Source organism: Aedes aegypti, chromosome 1 (assembly GCF_002204515.2).
Source record: "Aedes aegypti strain LVP_AGWG chromosome 1, AaegL5.0 Primary Assembly, whole genome shotgun sequence".
NCBI lineage: Eukaryota > Metazoa > Arthropoda > Insecta > Diptera > Culicidae > Aedes > Aedes aegypti.
Window position 1 is genome coordinate 105,728,834 of NC_035107.1, and position 10,031 is coordinate 105,738,864.

Below are 10,031 nucleotides of genomic sequence, written 5' to 3' on the forward strand. Positions count from 1 at the left end.
CCTCAAGGAATATTGAAGGGTGGCTTCAGAACTTTTGCAAATCTCATGGAAATTAATCAAATAATATTTTTCATACCTTCAAAGCGAATTCTTCCTGGTGGACATCCATTCCTTCTATGTCTACTTTTCATTAGCAAGTTGATTCCAGAATACGTTCCCGGATTTGCCAAAAAAAAAATGTTTCTTCTGTCAAATCTAATGCTGGGATATTTCACTGAAAGTTCTACTAGAAATTATTCTGTGAATTTCTTTCAATATTTCACTAAAATTTTATAACAAATTCTTTTGCGTCGCTCATCAATGGTCCTTAAGAAATGTTTCCAAAATACATCACAAGTTGCGTCAAATTAATCTTTGCTTTTTTTCGAGACATTTTGCTTCAAATATCCGGTTGATTCATGAATTGGAAAGAAAATTGTATTTGAAACATCTCTTGCCTTCGAATCTTCAAAAGAAATTTGTTGAAATACCCCTGGAAAACTTTAGCTTCCAAAGCTAGCACGGCGGAAAAGGAATTTTTAGTGAAACATGTAGTAAAATAACTGGGAAGGGGGAAAGGATATTTTAAGATATTCATAAAGAAATTTTTATTGATCTTTCCTAAAACACTTGCATAGAAATAATTTTACCAATTATTGTCCAAATTCCTATATTTTTGGCCGGAATTTCTAGAGGCTTTCTGGCAGAATCCTAGAAAATTAGAAGTCAAAGAAGGATAGATTTCAAAAATAATTACTAAAGATGATTCTGATGGAATCTTAAAAAGGTAAATTGTAGGAGTTTTGAAAAATTTCAGAATTCTTAAACGTATGGTTCTTGATTTCTGAAAGTTCATCAACAAATTTTCAAAGTAATGTACAATACATCTTTGGTAATGTTCTTAAAAAATACCAGCAATATTTCAGCTTTTAACTTCTACTGTACTACAAAATAATCGATAATAGATTCAATTTAGTTTGTTTGATATTTCGAAAGGTAGGAAAAAATGGTTTTTACTACATCAATATGTTCACAATATAGTATCATGACACTTCGGAGTTCATACAAAATATTAGCTAAGATTTTGATATTATTTTACTTTCAGTAAAACTGCGTTTTAACACCTATAATTTTTTTATTATAAAAGACGATTATGAATTTTACGACAGGAATGCAGTAAATTTTTCCGAATTAAATGTCAGCTGCAATTATTAAAAAAATACCTACAAAGTTCTTTCAATCCTTTTTTGTATGTGTTTTTTTAGAAATCTGATATGGAGTAAAGGAATTTATAAAGCAATTCCTAAAAGTATTGCGATATTCAAAGAGTAGTTTTTGAACCAAAGTATGGAGAGTGGATAAAGAGTTCTGTTTGATCTTTCGACCTTGACGCTTGCTCCTACGGGGGCCAGCGACGAGGGCAGGATCAAACATGTCGCGCGTCGGTCTAGTAAGTGAAAAAGTGGCGTGATCGGTTAGTTCTTTTTGATCCTTTGACCTTGACGCTTGCTGCTGGGCAGTGCGTCAAGAAAGCCAAGTTTTTTTTTCCTTTTCGGGTCGCGCGCCTATTTTTTTCTGAGTGCTTTTATATAGCCGAGCAAACGAGTGAGGCTGAGAGTGGATTGTGGCTGCACAGTGAAGGATAAAGGATCAATTGGTGAGCTCGTTTCATGCTACTTTTTCTAATCTATAAAATATATATGACTGCACATTTAATCGTTACAATTGTGGGACGTAAATATGAATTTTCAACAAACTATGAATTGTTCGTCACTGTGAGTGTCGACACAAACTCTGATTCATGAATTATTTATGTTTCACATTTTTTTTTCAGAACACCCCTTTTTACCTTTATTTTTGTAATTAAAAAAAAACTTTGAATGGTTCGACACTACAAGTGTAGACTTACGAAAGGTTCACTTTATTCAACAAACTTTGGATAGTTCGCCACTGTAAGTGTCGGCATAAGAATAAGAGTGTTCTATGATGTTCCAACCAATCGAGTTTTTTTGTTTCTTTTCAAATAAGTAAAATATAATAACACATGCTTTCGTCCTGACAGCTGTAGGAATGTTACATTTAGGTATTTGTTCAACAAACTTTGAATGGTTCGTCACCTCAAGTGTCGGCATAATTTTCCGCTACATAGAAATTGTTCATATCAAATGAAAATATTATATTTACAAATAAGCATGTATCTTGTCTTGTTTCTGGCGTTACGTCCCAACTGGGACAAAGCCTGCTTCTCAGCTTAGTGTTCTTATGAGCACTTCCACAGTTATTAACTGAGAGCTTTCTTTGCCGATTGACCATTTTTGCATGTGTATATCGTGTGGCAGGTACGAAGATACTCTATGCCCTGGGAATCGAGAAAATTTCCTTTACGAAAAGATCCTCGACCAGCGGGATTCGAACCCACGACCCTCAGCATGGTCATGCTGAATAGCTGCGCGTTTACCGCTACGGCTATCTGGGCCCCTAAATAAGCATGTATATATCTCACAAATCATTATTTATCATGGTCTAATCGCTTATCAAAGTGAATCCTGTGACCCAACGATCCTTCCCATTAACAAACATCCCTCCCAGTAACCTTTGTGGAGATGCAGAGGCAAACATGGTCTCGAAATAGCAAAGGTTACACACTAACATTCCTTCCCCCAATCCCACCTGACTGCAAGGACGTGGCCGGCGCCGTTATTGACCCTGTATAAATAGAGGCACTGAATTATGCACATTGAAGAAGATTATGGCCAATCCCAGCCGAACTTCTAGTTGATTCTTTGTGCATTTCGGTCAATCACGTCAGTCATCAGTCTAAGCTAAGCTAAGTATGGAGAGTGGATAAATTTTTAAATGTTACTTATGAAAGAATCATGAGATTACTAATAAAAAAATGAAATGATTTCTAGAACCTAAAATAATACTTGATGGAATTTCTGGAGATATTTTTTGAGAAGTTCAAGAATGAATTGCAAAATCTTAGTAAATCAATGAAAAATTTCTTCAAAAAAATTCTTTCGGGAATTTTTGGAGGATTTTCTTTTGGGAACTTTGTTAGTGCGGTTTGAAGAAAAAAAATCTCTGGAAAATACTTAGATGAATGATTTAATTTTCTCAGATATCCCTGAACAAATTGCTCTGGAAATCTTTGAGTATTTTCGTGGAAGAGTTTTTGAAAGAAAAGTTCAACGGTTTCCGCTAGGAACTTTATAAAAATGTTAGAATATTTAAAACATTTCTTAGTTAAGCAAAGCAAAGAAAATAAAACAAAAATTCCGAGGAAGTTAAACATTTAGTATCAAACTCCATCCATGGAGTCCACCAAAGGGAAAATTTGATGTATTATCACTTGAATAAATTCGTTTTTTTTGCTGGGATGTTGCTCCTTGGGATGTTGCTCCTTGATTTAAGAGAAATATAAAAAATGCAGGTAGATCTGCGTTGATGATAGATTGGCTTTTCAGTCCTGACAAAATTTAAAAAAAATAATTTCGATCGAATAACACCTAGTTTTTAAATTGGGATAGCTTCCACGGTGAAGAATTGATCGGAATGATCGTTTTAAGCTTTTGAAACCGTGTGAAGAAAATAACAAAAGTCAAAAGCTCAGAGGATTTATATTTCTAAAGTTAGGGATTTGTATTTTTTGATTGCAGTTTTGATCCATTTAACTTTTTAAGGAACTAGGTTAATACGTCGCTTTATTTCTCATCCGACTTCTGGAAGTGCTTTATATTAATTAGAGCAAATACATCGCATAGGGTCGGTGTTCCCTTAGTAGACAGTCCCCTATATTCGCACTAGTAGCTTTTTACGACCGTTTTTCTATAAATCGTTGCAAAATATTTTTTGACATGAATGTCAGGAGTTATTTATCTAAGTGCCATTGATTCACAGCTCAATTTTGTTCAAGAAATAATTTTTTGCTTAAAATTCTACTCTTGCACCTATAGTACACATACTGTTCCTATAGTAGAGAAACTTTGTTTTTTTTTGAATAAACATACGATTTTGATTTTTTTTTTTGTTTTGCCTACGCCGTAAAGCTATTGAAACAGGAATTAGAAATAGTGCTACTATAGTCACATATGTTCCTATAGGCACAAGCGATAATTAATGCAAAAGTTTGAATTTTCGTTGTTTCCATATTTTTACAAAACCAAGGTGAAAAGCACTTTCAGTTTACGTAAAAATAATGCCACAATACAATCCATGCAAGATGAGTGAAATATTGAATGGCTTGTATATTGAGCAGCATCGCAATGCCGTAGAACGGAATTCACATTTTTAAACATTTAGTATCAAACTCCATCCATGGAGTCCACCAAAGGGAAAATTTGATGTATTATCACTTGAATAAATTCGTTTTTTTAATCTTCCTTCGTATGAAACATTAGTTTTGTTACAGTTTATTTTATTTTGTTATTATTCGGTCACTATTCGGCCTATTCGGCCGAATAACAGATTTCATTATTCGGCAGACCGAATATTCGGCAAAATCAAAATAATCGAGATATTAGGCCCGAATATTCGGCCGGCCGAATATTCGGTACATCTCTAAACAGCACTGTAGGGCTTCAAAAGCAAACTGTTCTGAGGAAATCGTGAAATGAATCCTTGCTTGGTGATCTTGAAGACATTTTTGGTGTTTTTTCTGATTTAAATCCTAAACAAATTATTAATGAGCAACTGGAGGACACTTTAAATTAACAGTTTATATGTAACTAGTGGTCCGGGCAAACTTCGTCTTGCCATCAAGTAGGCTGTTGAAAGCCGTTATAAATCTTCCCATACAAAATGACAGTTCCGTTCACTTTCGCTTTCCCGACTTTCTCGGTGAATATCCTGGAACTTTTATTCACACGAACACGTCGGAACCCTTGACGATCAAAATGGAGAAAGAATCATCCAAACTTGTTGACCCGTTCGTAAGCCATTTCGTGACATACAAACACCATTCCATATTTATTTATATATTAGTGGTCCCGGCAAACTTCGTCTTGCCTTCAAGTAGGCTGTTGAAAAACGCTTTTGATTGTCCCATAAAAAATTACAGTTTCATTTGCGCTCGTTTTTTTAACTTTCCCGGTGAATATCCTGGGATTTTTATACACACAAACACGTCGGAACCCTTGACGAACAAAACTGAGAAAGAATCATTCAAATCCGTTGATCCGTTCGTAAGCCATTTCGTGACATACAAACACCATTCCATTTTTATTTATATAGATAGATATAAATATAAATATAATAATAAGTACGTAGAGGACCTTCCTTAAAAGAATTTCTAATACATTTTCTGGCCGAATTCTTCAAGAGATTGCTTAGGTAATTCGATACAAATTCTTCGAGAATTTTTTTGGTGAGATCAGAAAGTCTGGGTATGATTTACTGTGGAAAGCCCAGGATGAACTTCGTGAAAACCGGTAAAAGAGTTCTTGATGAAAGCACTGAAAATTATGAAAATAATTCATAGCGAAATTTCCTTAGGAATTCTAAGAGGAATCTCTTCATGAACATGATTTAATCCTTGAAAAAATCGTGGAAGAATCACAAAAGACGTTCCTTGTGATTTTTTCGCTAGAATTCTTGAAGGATTACAAAAAGAATGAATTCGTACATTTAAACTACAAATGAAACTGCCCAAGTAACATTTTTAGTTTTTTCATTTACTACAAGCTGTTGTTACCACCATATCGTTAAAACTCATTTCAGAACTTATTAGTCTTAATAACCTTAATAAACCTTTGATAAAACTCCGTTAAGCCCGAAAAGGCCCACACTACAGGAGGTTGTTAAGACTATACCTTAAAACCGTTTCTAAACTTCTTAGTTTTGTATCGTATGAATACATCTACCCTTGTAGTATGCTATAAAACATTCATAAAAGCTATTGTATAGCCTTATTGAGTTCAACTAGCGGTATTAAATCTTTTACGATATCCTAATACACGGAATAAAACCAATGTTAAGTGCTTATGATTGAACATACATCAACCAATAAGTTGTTTATAAGCCATAACTTTTTTTTTAATTGAAACCATCATGATGTCTGCCGACTCATAATAATCAATTAAAACAATATTTTTTTGCGTGGCAGAAAATTTTCTTACGATCGCGTGAAATTCCTGCCAATAAAAATTTACTGGTGGAATAACATAAAATTTTTCGATTTACAGCAACGCGCCACAGTTACGACTAATCTCCACTGGCTATCTAATATTTTACTCCATTCCATTTTCAGAATGATTTCATGCTCATCTTAATCATAAATTGAAATTTCCCACGCATATTGTAATTATCAATCCGAAACGGCGACAATAAAAATGGATTCCATCCAGTTAAATCTTGCTGGTCTTGTCTGGGATAGTTTAAGATCATTTGGTGATTATTCTGAACAATATAATCATTCAAAAGCGCTTTTGATCCTAAGAACCCGTGCGCAAAACCCTCACTGGCTAAAATATTCCTAAATCAGAATATTTGTTCTGCACTAAGACAAATAGGTTTTTTGGGAGCCTTGATTTAAACTTAATGCACTCAGGAAAGCTAGTGCTGTCAAAAAGGTAAACAAAAAGGAAGATTCAGTTTTGTGATGAAATTCATTTTATTGAATTCGTGCCGTTATGTATCTAAATGTTTTATTGGACTTGATCGTGGTTAATCGGTTGTAAGTGATAAGTGCCTGAAAAATGAAAGCTTTTTTCGTGTAGCTCAGCTGTTGTGTGCAGCATAGTTGTCCCACTAGAACGGGAAGTTCAGGCAAGCATGGGAAAAATATGCTTTATGAGGTAGTCTGTTAATTCTTCGAGAGGAATATTTGTCATTTCTATGTTTGCGTTCTGATTAATCCATCATTCACTACATGATTATCCTTATCAACATAATGATATTGATAACCACACGCAGATTGCTTTCCAATAACATGCATCAGACAGTTGAGATTTAAGAAGGCTTTAACATTACTTAGTGTGGCCTTAGAAGTTTTACTTATGCCTTGACAAGACAAACAAGATGATGTTTTATATATAGGTTTTAATAGACACTACACAGCTCCTTCAAAATATAATTTATTATCAACAAGTGTGGCCAGCAAATAAGTTTTAACGGGAGCTCTTATAGATATCTACAAAGCATTTTAAAGTGGGTTTTACTGAAAAGAACGTTTGGCACTTTGCAATGCTTTATTAAATCTGTTAGGAATGTATACATCTCTAATAAAACCTCCATAAATAACATCTAAGATCAAGAAGCACTGAAATTGTTACTTGGGTGATGTGCCGCGAAATGAGACTAAATCACAAATTATTAAAATCAATACAAATCTGTTAAAAATACGAAATTTGTGAAAATCGTGATTATCGCGACCGGAGATGAACCAGCCGTGGGCTGAAAATCTCCCTGATAGACATAATAATAATAATACATCTGTAAAAACAGGTATATGCTAGGCCCCCTCCAGACAAAAATCCTAGCTACGCCAATGTCGTCCAGGCGGCGTTTTTCCTCCCGAATGAGGCGGGTCTCCTGTTGCCGTTTCCGTCTATAACGTTCCACGTTCTGGCGGGTTCCTTGCTGCAGCATGACCGCCCGCGCTGCGTTCTTCTCCTCCAAAAGCTCCTGGCACTCCTCGTCGGACCAATAGTTCCGTCGACTCCGTCCCACGAACCCGACGTTGCTCCCAGCTGCATTGTTGATGGCTGCTTTCACAGTTCTCCAGCAGTCCTCAAGAGCGGCTTCATCCAGCTCACCCTCTTCCGGTAATGCAGCCTCGAGGTGCTGCGCGTATGCAGTTGCGATATCCGGTTGCTTAAGCCGCTCTAGGTCATACCGGGGCGGCCTTCGGTACCGTCCGTTGTTAACGACGGAGTGTTTTGGACGCAGTTTAACCATCACCAGATAGTGGTCAGAGTCGATGTTAGCGTCACGGTAAGTCCTGACGTCGATAATGTCGGAGAAGTGCCATCCATCAATCAAAACGTGGTCGAATTGTGATTCTGTCTGCTGTGGTGATCTCCAGGTGTATTGGTATGGCAGGCTGTGCTGGAAGTAGAAGCCATATGCTTGGAGGCACCGAAATCAATTGGTCGTAAGTCGTAAGGCAGCTGTCGTACTTCCCGATCACGTGACTCTGCATATCACCCATCAGGGACAGACGCTGTTGGGAGCCGTTCCAAACATGGAGTACTGGCACTACAAGTTTGCAGAAGCCAACAGCCCCTTTTTATAGAATTTTCGCACTTCTAGCAAAGCTAGAAACTTTCACATAACCCGGCTAGCTGGGGAGCACATGGGGCTTAGGCTCTGTTGTTCTCACTTAATGGTCTACAGCGGATGCAGATCTCGAGTGCGGTAACAGAGAAAAAAAGGGAAAACAGATTTGTACCACGCCACTTTTCTTTGGCTTGGGCTACAAGTCCGATGTCCCCCTGGAACTACCTCATGGTATTACTTCCGGGGGCGGAGAGCATGTTGATGCCTCTACGCCTTATCGTCACCTCTTGCTCTATTTGATCTGGCTGCAATTTGTCTCTTCAACGTCACTCACATTATTAGGCCGAGTATGAGATTCCGGTTGGAGGATGGCTTCCGGTTCACTGGCACTCCGACGCTTCAAGCCGGTGATACGCTCGTACTACTCAGAATAGCCCCCGACGATGGATCTATCCTACTCCAACGAAGATTTCCCCGGCGGCGGAAGATCTTTCGAACCGATGCTATCCGGGCAGATGCCGAGGTCGGTCCTGCGAATCCGGTGGAAGGAAACATCCGGTTCACCGATCATTTGCCGGTGCTGTTTCGCGATCTACTGCGCTAGTCCCCGGCGGAGGATCTAGCCTACTCCGATCGCGTCCGATGGTCTCCTCTCATAAACAGACTGACTTGTCGAGTGCCGAGGTCGGTCCGACAATTCCGGTAGAAGGTTGGCTTCTGGTTCATCAGCGCCCCGACGCCAAGCACTACCAACAAAGTGTGTGAAGTTGGACGTTGTTACATCTGGGTCAGCCTGAAGAGTCTTCACGTTCCGGAGTCAGTGCACCGGCGGTCGTGTCTGTGCATTACCCGCTTCAGAGTACGATGCTATTTCGCATCCCGGTCACGTGTCGGGAGATTCTGCGTCTACGAAAAGAAGTTTAAGATTCATCATGAGCCTGTTCGATCCCCTTGGCGTATATCCCACGTCCTTATATATGGAAAGATCGTCATTCAAGATCTGTGGCGGAGTAAAGTCGGATGGGATGATCCTTTCTCTGAAGAAGTCGATGGAGATTGGAGGAGATTTGTAGATATTTTCGGTAGGCCGAACCAGACGCAAGTGCCCCGCTGTTACTTTCCCGATTACGACAGGAACAGCTATGATACTTTGAAGCTCCATATGTTTGCCGATGCAAGTTTGTCAGCGTTTTCGTGTGTGGCGTTCTTCCGCATCATTGATCGAAGGCAGGTACGGTGTTCGTTAGTGGCTTCGAAGGCGAAAGTAGCACCGCTTATGCCATTATCGTTTCCGCGACTGGAGTTGAATGTTGCGTCGTTTGGCGAAGTCCATTATCGACAGTCATTTCCTGGAGATCAAGATGCGATACTGCTGGACTGATTCCAGAACCGTGCAACTGTGGATACGGTTAGATGCCAGGAGATATCGTCAGTATGTTGCCGTGCGAATAGGTGAAATCCTCGACGACATCACGGTACTGGAGGGGAGACACGTGCCGTCGGAACTCAACGTTGCCGATGATGCGATGAAATGGAAAGGCGCGCCATATCTGACTCCAACCAACCGCTGGTTCAGGGGTCCGGACTTTTTGTATAAGATGGAGAGTGAATGGCCACATCAAGGGATTGAATACGTCGGAGATCCGGCAAAGTTACGGGCAGCAGCGGTACATGTGCACCGCGAAGTCATCAACGGAGTTTTCATTGATGCAGCCGATTCTCGAAATCAACTGCGTATGTTTTCCTATTCGTTCGTTAGTGTTGTGGCACACGAAGTACTGTGGAGGCACTTGGAAGGTTGGATCAAGAGGATTTTCAGAAAACGGAGCGGGAAT